The sequence below is a fragment of the Zonotrichia albicollis genome, chromosome 3, assembly GCF_047830755.1.
Source record: "Zonotrichia albicollis isolate bZonAlb1 chromosome 3, bZonAlb1.hap1, whole genome shotgun sequence".
Classification (NCBI taxonomy): domain Eukaryota; kingdom Metazoa; phylum Chordata; class Aves; order Passeriformes; family Passerellidae; genus Zonotrichia; species Zonotrichia albicollis.
Genome location: NC_133821.1, coordinates 111,455,875 through 111,473,192, shown reverse-complemented (window position 1 = coordinate 111,473,192; position 17,318 = coordinate 111,455,875).

The window sequence follows — 17,318 nt, the reverse complement described above, 5'->3', positions numbered from 1 at the left end:
TTTGATTCTCATCCCTTCCCCTCATCCCCTTCCAGGAGTTTGGGGTCTTTGTGAGCTTTCAGGTAAGCTTACTGATTAGAGATGCCTTCCTTGTTTGCCCCAAGTCCACATCAGGAAAATCCAATGAATTACAGATGGAAGTGTGTATTCAAGGTCTCCATATTTAAGTGGTTATTTTGGGTGTATTTCACATCATGATACTTCAGTTGTTATTTTTTTAAAGCATATATAGCATATTCTAAAATATATATCTATTTGGAGTCCTTTAAAAGCCCACAGAAGAATCACTTTTTTTCTTCTTGTACTCATGAGCTACTCTTGGTAATGGCATTATCTCAACATTGAAACTTCTACCTGTGGTATCTAGTTGACAGAAAGAAAAATAAAGACTTTCACCCCTTAACATACTTATTTGCTGAGACTTGTCTAAGTCCCTCAAATGCTGAAGGATTTATGGTATTTGAATTGGACAAAGGTTATGATCAATGGGTATAATTCAATCCCACAAGGAACCTGAAATGTTTATATAGGTAAATTGGTTGAAAAACAAGTATAAAAATGGTTGGGATAATGTCAAGAATGAATTATAGCTGTGAAATAGATACCTAAATGCTAACTTGTTAGCAGAGGAAGCCCTGCAAGACTTTAGAAGAGGGTTAGGGTGGGTGAAAAGTAGATCAATGGCTGGAGACTTGAAGGTGGTATCAGTGTGTATCTGTTGGGGGAGAGAAGGACTTGGTGTTTAGGCTGCAAAAACAAGGAAGATGTATGAACTCTCAGTTTCTCTTAGAATAAAAATTACAACCACAATGGAAGCATCATGAGAAGCTGTGTTTCTACCTGAAAGTTTTCAGCGAAGTTGAGGATGTTTGTCATATAATCATAAGCTTTAATTAAGATGGTTTGTGAAAATGGGATAATGAAATCCCTATAGTGGAAGATGATATGGTGCAATGTTTATTTTTTCAGAAGAATATTGCATTCTACTCAGATCAGAGCTGTATCATGGGAGATGTCATGCAAACAGAAAATCTCTGCCATGCTCAATGGCCAGACTCATAAAGTGAACTTCAGTAAAAATAATTTAGATCAGAAGTGTCTTTGCTCAAAGTGAACCAGTCAAGTGGATGCACTGGATGAAATGTCATGGTCTCTGTTGCACTGTTCAAAGTGGATGGCCTGGCTGGCCCTTTTGGCATTAAAGTCTGTGACATGTGGATTTATTTTTATGCTTAATGCAAATTTAATCTCCAAGCTGAAAGTGTCCCTGCTTCAGGCAGCTTCTGTAGTGCTTTTGGGTGGGATGTAGAGGCAATCTAAGAGAGATGGAAGAGTCAGAGATGTGAGATTCACCCACTCAATGTTCGGGTCTTGGAATTCTCAGTGGTTTGGCCAGCTACAGTTTTCAGAGAGAAATTGTTGGCTGTAGAAAAATACCAGGGAACCTGCTAAATTACTTTGATTCTGAGCTGATCTTTGGTATTGGAGCATAATTAAAAATATGTGAAGTTCTTAACATGCTGTAGGTGAAAACCAGTAATAATTGCAGTTACTGTATGACTTTGAATGGGAGACAAGGAGAATCCTTGTCAACTGTGGCTCAGGAAGGAGATGAAAGTTTTGTTAAATTGTCTCTTGGTTAAATCTGGAGGCACTGTTAAAGAGTGGTTTTATCTACAGTGATCCAGTTTTTCTCTCTATTATGATATCCTAAGGAGTGGTTGGAAAACTTCCTTTTCCAGAACCTGGCATTAATAGAAATACAATTTTTTACAGTTGGGGAAACTTTTCACTTGAATTTAGGTATTTACCTATGGTCTTCTTCTCAGTTTCATGAATACTTTAGTACATCAAGAATAACAAGTACAAATATCTGAATGAACATACAAATAATAAGAAAAATAAAAACAACCATTTAAATATACTTGTCATGTCAGTTGTAGGGTGTGTAATCAGAGTTACAATAGTCAAATATGTTGGTAGTGCAGTCACAGTAATCTGGTGAGTGCAAGCATATGTGAAAGAAGTGCTTTCCCAGGTTATTTCTACTTGGTGTGTTTACAAATGAGCCTTAAAAAGTATATTTCTCCCTTTTTTACCATTCATTTAAAGATCATTATAATTTTGTTTTGTAAAAATTTCAAATTTGTTATGCAGTGGAAAAACTACATTGGAATGTCCTTTTTGAATTCATCACTGATATTTATAGATTTCCTGTCTCTTGCCTCTATGCTTTGCCTTAAGTTCCCTCTTATGAGCTATGTGAGGCCTTACCTTGAATTATCAGGATTTTGTAGTTTTGGATTAAAGAATCTGACTTAATTTAATTTTTTTTATGCATCACCTAGGAAAAAAGTCCTTACACAGTGAAAATTTTGAAGACCTTCATAGGCCAAATGAAATAAACTACTCCCTTTGGCCTTCTAAAGTTTCCATCAAAAGAAATGATAAGTAAAGAAATTAAGTAAATTTTCTTCTAAACAGGGGGGTGTAATCACACGGAGGAGGCCTTATGACATATTTATGCCTGTTCTTGAGGCAAAGCTTTTCTTTTGGTTTCTGAATTGTTTTGGAGCATATGTAAATGGGACTTCATTTGTGAGGGAAAACCAAACCAACCTCGCTATCCTTATCAGAAATGAAAATAGTAGAATATTCAGCCTGCTGAACTGCTTCCAACCTGAAGGCCAAAATTATCTGAAGCACTGCCATCAAGCTGGAATATCTAAATTGGCTGTCAAGCAAGTTTGATGGGATATTCACTCTTTTTAACTGCAGTGTGTGCTCCCAGCATGTATCAAATTAGATGGCAGAGGAGAGCCACTTGTCTCCTGTAGGTAGCTGGAACTTATTTAAGCCAGTTTGCCTGTGTGACACTTACTTAAGTTGCTTAAATGCTTATCTGGGAGGGAAAAATCCTATCTCTGTGTATGCCACCCAGCTGTATAACTGGTTCTGCTAAAGTGCTTTCTCTAAATGGGTTTTATGTCTGAATAACAACAGCTGTACTGTAACAGCCTTGTCATATTTTTGCAAGAAGTGTTCTTAGCACATGATTATTTCACAACTTTATAAGTTCAGTATTTATTAAATTGTCTACTGTGCAGATTTAGAGCACTAAACCCAGTTCTCTGCAGTAATGTCAGCCACCAGCACTCAGTTCACAGTTTAGATTCAGTTTCTCTAGGGGTGTTGATCTTATTTTTCACCAAGTAGCAAACTCTAGAAATGTTTTTTTCCTAAATAGAATTTAATGCTGTTTCAAAAATTTCACTTGCACACTTCAGCTGTAGTGATTCAGTATTTTGTGGTAATCTTAACAAGAAATAATTGTTAAAAAAAGTTTTTAATACATTTAAACTGAAAAAAATTGCTACATTTCTTAATTACAGTCTGTGACAGAAGTTTTTAATTCAGTGGAGCTTATTGCCAGATGTTTGTTCCTAATAAGTTACTTTTTTTACCCTTCATGTTAGTAGACCTAAACCTGCCTGAGTCTTCTTCAATGAGAGTGACTGCAATAATTTTCTCTTAAAAAAAATTTAAAAATCACCTGAGGAGCTTTCTGTAGCTTGAAACAACAAAGTTTGAACAGAAAGTAGTGCTATTCTACTTTCTGAATAACACTGAATTACAGTGTTATTCTTCCAGTTGTCCTCTTCTTAATCATCATAACTATAGCGAACATTTAATTCCTAAGAGCTGATGCTGTCCATGAATCTGGAAGAATTGTCTAAATAAGGGCACTTAAAGCTTTAATAAGGACCACTTTTAACAGCTGTTAAATTGGCATTATAAAGAAGTGAATAGACCCCTTTTACTGAGCAAGGTATATTCTGCAATTGGTATTAACTCATGTCTCAACAGAGCTGAAATTCCTACTGTCATGACCTGTTCTTCATGACTGTTTTCATGTGAGGACTGGAATTTGGGTCTGACAGGCAGGTGAGCTGTACTGTGTGCATTGACCAACTGCTTAGAAAACTCAGATCTCACATGCTGAATTCATGTGAGAATTCATTCACAAGTTGAATGCTCAGTTTGTAGCTGCATAAGGAGAGAAGCAACTTGGTTTGGACTTATTTCAACCAGTAAGTTGAAGGTTGCTGGCATTCCTTTAAAATCCAAATGTCTAAATATTTCAATTAAAACCAAACAAACAACACCAACACATGCTATTTCTGGGTACTTTAGAAGAGTCTTAGTTTTTAACAGTTGCTGAATGACTGTTTTGGGAACCAAGAGTTGGCTCTTTCTGTGCCCTAAATAAATAAATGCATTTGGTGTATCTAATGTGTCATGGTGTTAATGTCTTCATGTTTCACTGTGGTGAGTCTTGCATGCAAATCCTTGAATGTTGCTTAACCTAAATCTACTCCCTGAAAGTGTGGTGTTTTGGGTTTTTTTGGGGTTTTTTTTTTGCCTGTGTGGATAATTTGTGGTGCTTCACTGAGCAGAATCTACAGCATGAATTAGCTGTATGACCAAGTTGTGGTTGCAGAGGGTAAATTATTAAAGCCATGTGTTACTTTGTATGTTTGTTCTGCCAGGTGGAAGACTGAACTCTAATAATTAAAGATATACTCCTGAACTAGTCTCAGTTGGATGTTTGTAAGTGACTGGTAAAATCTTAACTTCCCAGTGTAAAGAAGGCTTCTGTTGCTGTCCTGTGACTTTGGAGCACCACAAAAACATGGAGTGTGACAAAACCAAGGCATCCTCCCCTGAAGGACAAACCCTGTTAAATTCATTTACCCTGCTGCTCCTACATCACACTTTTCCCATGGAAGATGTGTGCTGTAAAAGGCACATTGTGCAAAATGCAAAAAGGTGCAAACCAGACAGCAGCTTCCATTGCTGCTCCTAAAGAAATAAAGCAAAAAACATACTTCAAAATGATAAAGAAAAGGTTGGAAGGATATAACAATATTGTTACATGTATTAATTTCCAAAGGAGCTATTGTGGCAAGGTCTCATTGTGGTATCATTGCACAAGAATATTGAAGACAGAATATTTTTTGTCCCCAGTTTACAGTTTAAATTATGAGATGAGGTAATGAGTGAATGTAACAAATATGAGGGGCAGATGATTAAAATATAAAATGGCAAGGACTGTGACCAGTGATATTTTCACATTTATATATTGTTGAAGGTTTGAGTTGGGTTGTTAAAATAGATGTAAATTACGTCCAAAGTCTTCGCTGGCCACTTGCCTATCAGTATGAGCAATTGGGTACTGAGGAAGCATTTTAAATCAATGAATACAAAGAATATACAAAATAACTCTGAGATGAAGTTTGTACCTCTCTTACTCTGTGTTCTCTTGCTGTCCACAAACTTTTGCAGGATCTTTGACAATGCAGATGTTCTTGTATCAACATGAGCTTTCACTTTCTGACTCCTAATTCTGGATTATTGATGTGGCATTGCAATGACAACAAAGGGCACAGCAATGTGCCTGTTTCTCATGTATGTCTATGAGATGATGCTTTTATGTCTGACAAGGTCTTTAATCATGCTGTTCTCAGTGTTCTGAAAGCTTTATTTATTTGCCTGGGACTTCTGGAGACAGAGCAGTCCACATCTTGTTTCTGATGTTGTCCAAGTCTCTTTCCTTTAGCTTTGTAATATTTTTTTCAGCTTATAAAACACATTTTTGTTAGCCTGGTTTGTTTTCCAAAGCAGTGCTTCCTCCACAGAAGCATTTTGACATGCAGCAGCTCTGCTCCCATGTCCAGCATTAGTGACATATGCAGGTGGTTTGTAGATTGCTCCAAAAGAAATGTGGGTTTCTCTTGGCAGGCCTTTCACCTGTACCTTGTTCAAGGAAAGAAGAGTCCACAGTAGCTGGCAATTCTAATTTGATTTGGGTTAAAATACATTGGCTTTGAGTGACACTAGGCTAATCCACATCATGAGATGACAATTTGTCATTTCAGCCATGTCAGCTCTTAGGTGTCAGCTCATAATTATTTGTAAAGATTATTTTAATATATTGGGGTTTGGTGCACTCAGTTGCATTTATGAGTGTTTACAAGGGCAGCTAAAAGCTGGGTTTCTTTGCTTGTTTCAGTCAAAATAAAAATAAGTAAATATTGTGCACACAAACCAGTCATGATACCTTCTGTTTTTAAAGACCTTTGGTTAGAAAGTAGCTCTGTAACTCAGGTGATGATTACTGGAGCTACTTGCCATGTCTCATTCCCAGCTCTAATTCTCATAGCATAGAATGGCAATAACAGGCTTGATAAATTCTTATTGCCTATTCTGTATATTGTTTATTCTGATAGGGAAATCTTAAATTTTCATTGCTATTGCTGCTGCTTTGTACTCCCTCAGCATTTGAATTGAACTGAATTTTTGCTACCTGATGAAGCTGAGTGAGTCCTAGATCTTTCTAGTCCATACCTCATTCCTGGCAGCTGCAACTCATTGGATGCTTAGGAGAGGAAGGAAACAAGTAGGCAGTGATCCTTCTCTGGGTAGTCCATGAATATTAAAGCAGATTAATGAAGTTACTTACACTTTTAATCTTGGCATTCTTGTATTACCATGATGCATGATTTTGTATTATATTAAATGTAATTTTCACCTTCTCAAAATAGCAGGTTCTAGCTGTCCTGGTTTTTGTAAACAGAAGAGTCTTACTGTGTTTGATATATCTGCACACTGATGTTCTTCTGTCTCTCACAGTTGTTCTTCTTGTGCCTTTTTTGTCTGTGGTTTATTTCCATCCTGGGCTGCAGGCTGTGTTTCCAGTCCAGTGCTCCAGGGACTTGTCTGGTCACGGTTGCAGTGCAGCTGATGAGCCTCCCTGCACACCTTGGGCTCAGGGCCAAGATCACCTCTCATATCCAGGTGCAGGAACACTCCTGTGTACCTGGTAGTTCTGCCTGGGGATAGCCAAAGGAGGCTGGACAGGCTGCAGAGAAAATTACTCTCCTGTGTTTTCTTAGCTCCAGAAACATCATCTGCCTGGTCAGCAACTGTGTTTGAGACTGACCTGCTCGAATATTTATTAGGGTTATATAGATCAGTGATGTATCCAGGAGATCTACTGGAAACAAGTAATTCTGTAACTAGGAGCTCACAACAGCACATATTTTCTAATCTAAAATCTCATATTGTCCTAATATTTACCAATAAAGAAAACAAACATGTCTTGTAACTAGAATATATATGTAGAAGGAGGTAGTAAATTAAACAGATATAATAGAAAGGATTTTTCATTATATTATTTTTAATAAAAAATCCAAGGCATTTTAACCTCTTCCATGGTTCCTGATGAGTGCTGAGATTAATATAACTTCATTTTATGAAGTATAGCCTAGGCCACTACATGGAGCCCAGAGTGCTGTTTCAAACATTTCAAATAGCTTCTGCCTTAAGCACAAGCTTCAGCTGTAGTAAGAAGTCTAGCTCTAAAAAGAAAGCCTCTATTTAAAAAGATGTTTATATATGTGTATGTGTATATATATATATATACACATCTATATATATATGTATATGAGAGATGTGTTCTGTCTTCACTTCTGGCTTTCAGGGAAAGAATAAATATAGGGCATCTAGGCTCCTCTAAATTGTTAGATTTTTTTTTTCTTCCCAGAAAATTGGTTTTAGGTGTGACAAACACGATTTATCATTCCTCTGGACTCCTTACAGGTACTTGATTGATTTCAGTGTTGTGAAAGCCAAAGTCAGCCCCATGTTTTATCATTGTACTCCTCTCTGAGAGATCTTGAAGATTGGATGAAATGCCCCAAAAATAAACTATTTTTGTTATTACAGATTGACCAAAGAATAGGATTGTGTGTACTTTGTAAACATTTCCTCTTGTTCTGAGTGTTGTTGGTCTCATTCTCTAAATACAGGTAGTTAATGTTCATAAATGTCTTTGTATTTGAATGGTCTGTTTTGTATTCTAGTCTTGTGATTTTGTAGCTGGAGTGAAACCCTGGCTTCAGCAAATTTCACATACTAGCTTATGTGCTGTAGCAAATGATTTTGGACTGATGCCAGAAAATAGATCTCATATTTTAGTAATTATTTTATAATAATAATTAACTGTTAACATTTTATAATATACAAAAATACTACCCAGCCAAAAAAATAAATGAAAATATCTTTTGCTTGACAGATTTGGTTGACTAAGGAATAAGAGAACTCTTTTTTCTGTTAATTTATCTTTTTACATGTGGCCTAATAATTAGCAACAGTTTTTCAATACTTGAATATCCAGAATGTAATGATAATTCATCCCTTTTCTTATTTAATAATTATTTTATTATTTGATTTAATTTAATTTATTTTATTTAATTTGATTTATTATTTGATTATTTATTCCTCTTTGACATGATGACAGAGCTCTCTTCCACACTCTAGATATGTTCCCCTAATGTGTTTGATTTAAGAGATGTGTCTGGGGTGAAACAACCAGCATGTTCTCTTACCTGTTCTGCTCTTTCTCGCCCTAGTTTTTATTTCCAGAGCTTCCAGTCAAATACATTCAAAAACCTTCATGATGAGCACTTGAAACATGTTCAAAACAGTATTCTGGCCACTTAATTATTTTCTGCCATTCCATAATTGCTTTACAGTAGAGAATTTTTTTCCAGGTTTAAACAGTATTTTCAGGAAAAGAAGCTTGTTGTAGAAATAATGTCAATTAAAGAAATTTATGAACCCTGAGCAGGTGCCCACTTATTTGGCTTTTCTCTTTTGTTTCTGATTTGGAATGGGTATTTGAAGTAGTGCTTTGTTTCTCTGCAGGTAGATCAGTAAGCAAATGCTTTTGTTCCTGATAAAAGGCTGAAGAAGAAAAAAAATTCTGTTTCTGCAGTCGCATTTGAGCTTTTAGTTCCAAGGACAGAGCATCCAAGAGTCTAAAAGGTACCAACCAAAAAAAGTCAGAAAGGCAAATTTTTTATTTTAATATTTTTTATTTTTCTCCTTAAAGTAATGCCTGTGCTGAAGGGCTAGTGTTTCCATCACCCAGAAACCTCAGCCTTTGTGGGAAAGGGAGCATTTCCTCTGCCTGCTGAACAGTACCAAGGCTGGAGAGCTACCTTGCCTTTGATTACGGGTGCTCCTTTATGCAGAGTCAGTCACTTGCTTTTCCTTTTCAGAGTAAGCATAGATGCTCTCCTGATTTGGAGGAAGTCAATTTTCTATTTTCAGAAGATGCTTTATTTGCTCTCCACTGCTGATCAACATACAAAATATCCTCTTCTCTGGCAGATGTTCTGTCTCTTGTCTCATCCCTTGAATTTGAGTTGCAGGGAGAGGTGCTCATTTGGGAGCTGTTCCATAGTAATTTCTTTTTTGTGAAATGATAGGCTGAGAAACTGTGCTAATGAGGACTGCTCAGGAGGTCACACACCAGTGGCAGCTGTCAGGGTGCACTGTGAGCCACTGGTGGTGGCTGAATACAGCCAGAAATAAATGCATTGTCACAATGCACTGTGGGTGAAGCTTAGTAATTCTTTGTTCTGGCATACATAGTTCTTCTGAATGCACCACAAAATGGCATGTCTTAGGTATGAATAGCAGTAAAAAGAGACACTTAATATGATTTTTAAATGGCTTTACTAAAGATATGAAAACTTAAAATATTATAGGGCCTTGAGGGAGACAACAGTTTTATCGAGCTGCATCACAAAACGATGTAGGATGGTTTTCAGAGGCAGTAATGAAAAACTGCAGAGTCACACGTTCAGGATGTGCAAGCAGGTGCAGTATCCAGCTTGCACTAAGAAGGATGGTAAATAGGGACTAGTTGGCAATCCTGCCAGAAAGAGAAGGTTAAAATGCTGTCAGATGTAGGTAGAATAGGGTTTTGACTCAGTGAACTGGAAGATGATGGGAGGACCAGTAAGTTATGATGAGAAAAACAGTCCTGCCTGCTTATCAGAAACTACCACATTTTAATGCCAGATATAAGCCTAAGGCCAAATATTTCCAGATTTACAAGCTGATTACAAACCCCTCTCTTGTCTCTTCATTAAGTGAAGTTTTGGCAGGACTGAGCCTCTATCTGGACTTTGCTCATTGTATTCTTAGTGTGGTCTCCCAGGGAAATTGTGGGGAAGGGGGCAAATACCCAAATTGCAGTTTAATGCTCTGGAGGGTTACAGCTGCAGTAACAGATTTTGCTGTTGACACCATCTTTTTCTGCTTCATTAATCTCTTAATCTCTCTGTCACATGCCAGCAGTGGGCAGAGACACTTTTTTATGGGGATACCCTTATATGTTGGGACAACAGTGAATGCTTATGTTCAATTTGAGGTGTGGCCCTGAATTTCCCTGGTGATTTGTGGCAGATTGTCTACCTGTCTCACCTGCAAGGGGGAGGAAACCATTCCTCCTTACCCCAGTTCTGGTCCATTTGCATCAGTGTGTACCACAGGTATTGTTTCTCCTCCTGTGTAACATCTGGAGAAGTGTGTCTCATCTGCCTGCAACGACAATGAGCAATGATGAAAATTCTCTTTTCAGGCATATGATGTGTAAAGGGGTTACCTGAACAATAACTTTGGATTTTAATGGGAACAAATATTTCAGGTAGTCTGCTCTAGCATCCTGATGCTAAAAGTTCTGGGTGTTTGGGACACTCCTAGTTCCTGATTCTGTCATGTTCTGGATTTCCAATCTGCCATTTGATACTACCTTCAAATCTTTGTGCTTCCAGCAGTGCACCTGGAACTGTTCCTACTCCTCTGTCACAACATAACCTCTTCTTCAACCATCAGGGCTGGGCATGGTCTGTGTGTAAGGGCTGCAGCACGGGATACATAAGGCAGGAAAGGAAATCTTCCTTCTGACTGCATGGATGGTGCAGGCTGCTCCTGCTTTGAGTTCACGCTTCTGTTCTGCTGTTTGCTTTAATAGTAGGTTCAGATGTAACCACTAAAAATGTGCCATGAACAGCTCCATCCCACTCTTCAGAGTGTGAAAACCCCTACTTAAATTATTTGCAGTGTTGTGGGTATCTAATTATTCTGAATGCTCTGTTTATCTGTGCTTGTGTTCCCTCCCAGTGCAGCTGGCATGGCTGTGTCTGAGCTGGCTGTTACAGCAGAACAGAAGGCTGAGCTCACACCAGGAGCAGCATCATCCGTGCAGGCAGGAGGAACTGGAGCCCTGCATCCCGCTCTGGGGGCCCCAGAACTGGCAGGACATGGAGCTCCTTGGAGAGAGGCCAGAGGAGGCCACCAAGCTGATCAGAGGCCTGGAGCACCTCTCCTGTGAGCAAAGGCAAATCAGATTTGTTCAGCCTGGAAAAGAGAAGGCTTTGGGGTCACCCAGTTGTGGCCTTTGTATCTGAAGGGGGCCTACAGAAAAGATGGAGAGAGACTTTTTAAAGGACACATAGTAACAGGACAATGGGGAACTGTTTAAATGAAAGAGGATAGTTTAGATTAGACATTAGGGAGAAATTCTTTGCTGTGAGGGGGGTGAGGAACAGGTTTCCCAGAGAACTTGTGGATGCCCATGCCTGGGAATGTTCAAGGCTGGGCTGGATTAAACTCTGAGCAACTTGTCCAGTGAAAAGTGTCCCAGTGCAGCCAAAGGTGTTGGAACCAGATCTTTAAGGACCCTTCCAACCCAGGCCATTCTATGATTGTTTATGAATTTAAGATTTGCTCCCCTTGCTTTCCCCTGCCCAATGAGCACTTGGTAAGTTTTAGAGGTTTAATTTGATTTGCATTTCTCTTTGGTGGCTCCTGGGCCCTGTAGGCATCAGTTTCTCCCTTTTCCTGCACTCCTGCTGGACATCTGTTCTGCTCAGTGGGACAACAGGAGGATTGAAATGGATTAAAGTTGGGTAAAGTGCTAATAAAAAATACAGGAAAGAAACAAATTTCACATACAATTCATTAAAGGGTGGTGTGGCAAGGAGGGGAACACAGCTGTATTTTTGGATGGAAATCCTAACAGGTCTATCAGTCAAGATGAAATCTCACATTACACACTGCAGTGTTTGTAGTCCAGAAATCCCCCTAATTGCTTTGCTAAAATCCATGCAAATAATTTTGTAGATTACACTGAAATAGTTTCTCTCTCTACCAAAATGTAATTTTTACTAATAATGCACACTTTTAAGCTGGAAATGGGAATCCACTGACATTTTTAAAGCTGAGTTCAGGGAGGCAGGATGTCTGCCAAGGAAAAGGGAGATTGTTACTCCTCTGATGAATGTTGCAGGGTGTTCAGCAGCCATGGACAGGAGGTCTTTGCAGTGAACTATTCCTTGTGGATTCAAATCAAGTTTGAATTATTTGCACCAATGTTTGTCATATTATAGATTGAAAAGGGCTGCCCAGTGTCTTTGGGCAGGCTTTCCTTGTCCCTGTCAGGATCTGCTAACATCAAGCTAATTGCTTTCTTACAGTTGGGACAGGGAGAATGATGGGGGCATTTTTTGGGGTATTTCACAGTTTCCTGGAGCAAGGCCTGCTGTGTGGAGTCTGAAAGGACCTGCTGCTCTCCAGCCACCACCCAAGCTTTTCACAGAAGTCCTATGGGAAGTAAACTCAGTCAGTAATGATTTTCCAAACATCCAAATATTTTTATAAAGCGTGTGTACTAAGCTATTGGCACATATTGAAAATATGCTACTTTGTAAAATGCATTTCAGGAGATGAAACCATTTTTCACAATTTCTGGTAAACAATTAGAAAACTGCCTGTGGCACTTAACTAGGTCACAAAATGTTTCAAATTTAATGAAATGGACATGTAAAAGCTTCAAGTCCTGGCTACAATAAAGAGATGGACTGTTGAGCTTTAAAATAACTGCAGCATCAACAAGACTCAAAATATAAATAATTAGTTGAATTTGCAGACACTTGGCTGAATTGCAAATTGAATATAATTTCATTGATTCTCTGCATAGCTAACACACATTTATATTTATTTGAGCAGAGAAGGGGGAGAGAAAGCAGAGATGGGAAGCCCTTACCTTAATCAGATTGCTTTTGACTTAAATTCCTCTAGGAATGCTGAGTAGGTTAATGAGTATTGTACCCCAGTAATTACCATAGAAGAAGGATTACACTATTAAAAATAATCAGGATTTATTTCTGAGCATTTTCCCTATGTGTTCTTAGAAAATGGTCTGAACAATAGTAACTAACATGTAATTATAGGTATTTAAAATTCATCATAATGAAACAATAGCTTAAATGTGAAATCAGACTTTACCATTTTTAAAATAAATACCCATTTATTCTCATTGTAATTTATGATAATTCTGGTTGTAATCTCTCACTACCCTGAAGTTTGTTTCCAGTTTTCCAGTTGATTCTAAGTTTATGAAAGCCAAAGACAGAAGCGCTTAGTGCAAACTGTTTATGCCTCTGTATTATTATTATTATTATTATTATTATTATTATTATTATTATTATTATTATTATTTACAAGTTATGGATGTAGGGAAACTACCATCTGTTGGAATTGCAAGTATTGGGCACACCTTTTAGCAAGATGTCTGCTGCAAAGGCTTCTCAGGTTCTGGCTTGGTGTTTGCAGCAGAAAGGATGAGGGGTCCTCTGATGGCACAGGCATTGTGCAGGTCTTATGTGCAGGTCATGCCTTGTGATTGTGGTTATTACTCCCATAGGCTGTTTAAAGAGTTTACTCAGAGAATTTCAATTTCTAGCAACTGTGGGCCAAAAACCTCCCTTTCCAACCTATATGAAGAGTATAGGAGGTTGCTTTTGTAATCCCCTTTCTTGAACATCTTAAAATCACTCCATGGACTCCTTATGGGTTTAGAGGCTGCAGACTGGAAGCCCATCCTTTCATTTGTGCATGCAGTGTGGAGCAATGATCACATAGTATTGTGCCTGAGGAGCTGCTGGGAAATCAGGCACCTCGAGGAATGGTGGTTTAACACTGGATATTCACAGCAATCATCTTATTATCTTATTATTGCTTTTCTCCTGTCCTCTCCCAAAGCCATGCATGGTTGGTCCAGCTCGTGCTTACAGTAGGCAAAACTCTGTGATGAAATATAAAACATTTCATTTTGTTTTGCTTTCTTTTCTGGCCAGACTCATTATCAAAGTAAGATGCTGCCTCTGGGGCACCCAGTAACAGGTATGTAAGAACAGGCAGTTCTCACAAATAGATGCGTTTATTTTCATGGCAGTGCAGCTGGGCAATTAACACAGCTGGTTTTCTGGGTGACACTGAGGTCACAATTCTAACCTAAGGGACATTATGGCTTACTTGCTTGTGTATGTATATATATATATAGTATATATGTATATATATATTTACTGAAAAGGGTTGTATCTCGAACCCAAAGTGACAGACAAAATATTTTTTTTAATATATTAATTTGGTGACAATTATGTCTGGAAATGAGCATAACAGATGTGAAATTTCCTGAATTTCAAAAAACAGCTTCTTTTGCAGCCCTCTATGGATCACATTTGAGGTTGTTAAGTCATTAGCAGGCAGCAGGGAGACTGTAATTCTGCTTTTCTTCAACCTAACCCTTCCACTGTGAGACCCCTTTTCTCCTCATGTTGCCACTTGTACTTGAGTTGATTACCAACATGATCTTTGAATAAACCTGCTGGTTATACAAGAAGAGATGAGCATCTGACTAAAGCTGTTAAATCTACATTTACAAAATTATCTCCCTGGACTTAATTATCACTATCCTCCTGCATGCTCTGATTCTACACTTGCTTATCCCTTGACTTCATTGTCTTGTTTGATAATACAGCTTCTCATAATCCACACAAGCCTTGCAATATATTTCACTCACTTGCTGACATTTCTCTTTGTTGTTGATATTTATCCCTAGGTATCCCAAATGCCTGTCAATTAATCACTCCTAAGTCTGCAGAGTGTTGTTAGAGCCAGGGACTAAGCACCCAGCTTTCAAATGAGGCAGCATTTATCAATTTATGTGGCTCTCACTATGAAAAAAGAGAAATTGTATTCTGTTATTGCCAGCAGCCTTTAGGATGATTAGACTACAAGGCAAACTCTGGACCAAATCCTTCTGGATCTACTGGAGATACCTTAAAACTTCAGTGAGTTTTGGCTCTTTCTAGCTTTATTTCCTGTGATCTGCTGATTTTTTTTTTTCTTTTTTTTTTTTTTTTTTTGTCTCATGATTAAAAAAAGGCTTGGAATCCTGTCTGGCCTTTAAATGCAGTTTTGAAAATTATTTTTTCCATGAATTTTAAGAACAAGAACTGGCTGAAGCAACTGCAGAGATAATATGGGTTAGCTTTTCTTCAGACTATGGAAGAAATTAAAGACTGAAAAACACTTTTGGTAGTCCTCCCCCCTACTTTTCCATGCACACTTTCATGCCTTCCATCTTTTCAACACTGTAGGGATTTTATAAATGAAACAGACTGTTTTTTCAAGAATGTGCAGGCTTCTGAAAACCAAGAGCAGTGATGACCCTGGATGGAGTGTGAGCTGCATGCACAGCATGACACCTGGGGCAGGATTTTCCTTCTGCTGTTTGCTCCCACCAGGCTTACCTGTGTCAAAGGGGAAGCCAAGAAAGCATTTCTCTCTCCTGTAAGAAATATCAGTGTATACTGCTTAAGAGAGCAGCTTCCCAGACAGTGATTTATTTTCAGATCCCACTCTCCACTCATCCATTTGCTATCAGAGCCCCAAGCTCAGGAGAAGTTACTAGCTACAACTGAGCAAGGGTGTCCATGTGTAGTAAATATTGTTTTTTTAGTTGTCTAAACATTGATGTTCCTTGCTCCTGAGCAGTGGTATCATTGCCCAGAATACATTCCAGCTGTGCTTCATCCAAGGAGCCTTACTTATGGCTCTGTGTAATCTGCATTTCATGAAAGAAATGCTCTGCTGGGTCTGTGTAAATGTGAGGCAGAGTTTAAGGGATACTGGGAGTTATAAAGGCCCTCAGGTTTATGAACCCAGGAGAGACTGAGAAGCTTTTGCTGTACCAGTGGCTGGCAGTGTGTGAAGAGGTGGAGCGACAGATTTGTGAATACTCTGATGATGTTTCCTTGTTGCTCCTTAGCATATGCAAGGCCCACACACGTTCTGCAGACATAAGAAATATCTCCAGTTTTTCATTCATTATTGTTTCAGCCAAATTCCTGGCCAGTTAGGAGTCAGGGCTGGCTCTGAGCTGCTCAGCAGTAGAATCTGAGATCAGCTTTGTCATTCAGGGGAGGCACAGAGAGATTTTGGATTCAGGGAAGGCACAAGTGGCATGGGAGGGGAGGTTGAGAATTTTAAGAGCTTCATTCTTGTGCTGCTGTTTCAGGGACAGGAATGGACAAGTTTTAAGCCATCCACCTTCACATATACATGAGCACAGGCAGGTGATGAAATGGTCAGCTCTGCACTCAGGGTGACTCTTCTTTCAGTGAAAGATTAGTCTAAATATAGAAGTTTCTAAGCCAAATGAGAGTTGCTATCATTTTCCTTTTTTTTTGATAGTCTAGAGCAAAATTTTTTGTCAGAAATACAAGAAACTTCCAAATTTATTTTTATAAAATTATTTGTGAAATATCTTTCTCAGATGGAATGGTTTTAGAAGGAAATTCCTATTCTGAAAGAAGCAAAATGAGGATTTAGTTTGCATCTTTCTAATCTGGGATACACTATCTGACTGGTACAGTAGTAATTTCTGAGAAATATGTGATCTCTAGTTTTTTTCCAAATCACTTTTCATCCGGGTGCATGAAAAAAAGGCAAACCTGAGACCTTTGAAATCTTGCAAGACCAGAAAGTAATTCCATCCAGACTTATTTGGCCAGTCTACAGGATTTATACATTTACTCTCAATGGTATTTGATGAGTAATGATTCTCAATGAATACTTGAGCACTGGCTGCTGTAGGGGTGGAAGATCAGTGCAGAAATCTGAGATGAAGAAATGTCAGTCATGAAGCTGTCAGAGTAAGAAAAACTAGATGTGTAATTAGCAGAGATGCTATTCAGACCTCTGAAAAATCTGAAGTGTCAAATTTGTGCCTCAGAACTTTTTATTTGCTGTGAACTTCCCTGATCTGGTTTTAGGCAGGCCAGAGGTGCAGCCTGAAGGGAAGGGGCAGTGGGGGCTGTGTGTGCTCCAGAAACACGTGAGGGGCAGGGCTGTAACCACACTTGAGGGTCGGGGAATGTGCCTGCAGACACACATTGTGTGTGTGTGGGTACACAGGTGCAGGCAGCTTGTGCTGGGGCTGCTGATGGTGGGAGCAGCCGCTGTGCTGGCACCAGGTGTTTGCTGAGCCCTGCAGCACAGACACACAGGGAGATTCTTCTTTTGTTACACTGCTTCCTCCAGCAGCCCAGCTGATC